Source organism: Octopus bimaculoides, chromosome 18 (genome assembly GCF_001194135.2).
Source record: "Octopus bimaculoides isolate UCB-OBI-ISO-001 chromosome 18, ASM119413v2, whole genome shotgun sequence".
Classification (NCBI taxonomy): Eukaryota; Metazoa; Mollusca; class Cephalopoda; order Octopoda; family Octopodidae; genus Octopus; species Octopus bimaculoides.
Window position 1 is genome coordinate 2,797,756 of NC_068998.1, and position 1,738 is coordinate 2,799,493.

Below are 1,738 nucleotides of genomic sequence, written 5' to 3' on the forward strand. Positions count from 1 at the left end.
TATTTTTCAATTGATATTCTATACTTACTAGCATCGAGATGTATTAATAGTCGAAAATACAGTTGGTGTTGATCTAAAGTAACATCCTTTTCCACTGTCTACACTCTTTTCTCTGGTGGTGCTTCTCTTGGTCAGTTTTACATACAATAGGAAACTCTCTTTCCAGCCTCCCACACAGAAGAGCTATTATTGGCTCTTTCCTTCCCCCACCAACCACCAAAACAAAACCAAAAAAAAACAAAAAAAAACATGCAACCTTCTGTTGTTGAAGCAAGATTGCAATTATTATTATTAGTAGTAGCAGTATTACTGCTAGTAGTATTAGTAGTAGTAGTAGTAGTAGTAGTAGTAGCAACAGTAGTAGTAGGCTATTTAGAGACAACAAACAAGTCTCCTCTTGTTAGGTTAAAAATCTTATTACTCACAGCTGTAGAAATTTAAGCCTAAGCAACATTAAATGAATGAATAAATAAATGATGATGATAATAATAATGATAATAGTAATAATAATAATAATAATGGCAATAATTAAAAAAAAAAAGAAAAGAGAAACACATTTCAGAAATGAGGATACAATCTGATTATGAAAGTAGACAGACTAGAATAATGACAATCCTTTCTACTATAGGCACAAGGCCTGAAATTTGGGGAGGAGGCGACTAGTTGATTACATCGACCCCAGTGTTTCACTGGTACTTAATTTATTGACCCTGAAAGGACGAAAAGCAAAGTCGACCTCGGTGGAGTTTGAACTCAGAATGTAGCAACAGGCAAAATACTGCTAGGCATTTTGTCCAGCATGCTAACGATTCTGCCAGCTCACCGCCTTAATAATAATAATGGCTTCAATTTTTGGCACAAGACCAGCAATTTTGTTGAAGTGGGTAAGTCAATTACATTGACCCCAGTATCCAACTGGTACTTATTTAATTGACTCCCAAAAGGATGAAAGGCAAAGTCAACCTTGGTAGAATATGCATGTGCCTGGTGGACCCTTATCGGCTGAGTAGTCATGATGGGTACTTTAGGCTTTGTATATTTGTACCCCAGTGTCACTTTGATGGCATGCATTGCTCTCTCTCACTCAATAATAATAATAATAATAATAATAATAATGATAATAATAATAATTAAAGACTACCACAACCCAAGCCAGAATCTGAAGGAAATGGTGAAGACTGGGACAGGGGTTGAAGGAAGACTTGTTGGCGCTAAAGTAAAGGTGTTGGTTTTGGTAAAAAGGAAGTCCCATGTGGGCAGCAGTACTATCAACCCCCACTCACAAAACCAACCTCTTACCTCATCTCGTATTAGGAGGAAAATAAATATTTTCATCACTGAAGAATAAACATTTCTCATGAAGAATATACACACACGTGTGTGTGTGTGTGTGAAAGAGAGAGAGAGAGAGAGAGAGAGAGAGAGAGAGAGAGAGAGAGAGAAAGAGCCTGAGAAGTCTGTTTATAGGACAAAATGAAAAGCTATGAAATACAAGAATTATACAGCATACACATTCTTTCTCACACTCACACACATACACTATTACACACTTCTGCACATAAGTGTACCACTCTAAAACCTCACACACATACACCTACATACACACACACACACACATACACTGACACACACCTAGATACACTACCGTACACCCACATACACAGAAACACAACTACTCTCACTGACACATGCATACACCTATATACAGCCACATGTGTACAAACACACACAATGCCCC

General features: G+C 37.3%; 1 protein-coding gene across 17 annotated transcripts in view; it reads right to left on the bottom strand.

Moving 5' to 3' along the window:
* The window catches only part of LOC106871531 (guanine nucleotide exchange factor DBS), a 180,952-nt gene that overhangs the window by 143,807 nt on the left and 35,407 nt on the right, over nt 1-1,738 (bottom strand). Inside the window, exon 1 of one of the 17 annotated variants that reach the window (XM_052974331.1) lies at nt 29-127. The exons of the other annotated variants lie outside the window; for them this stretch is intronic. The gene's annotated coding sequence lies outside the window, so the exon portion shown is untranslated. Of the gene's footprint in view, nt 1-28; nt 128-1,738 lie in introns of those variants that run through there. 17 annotated transcript variants of the gene reach the window in all.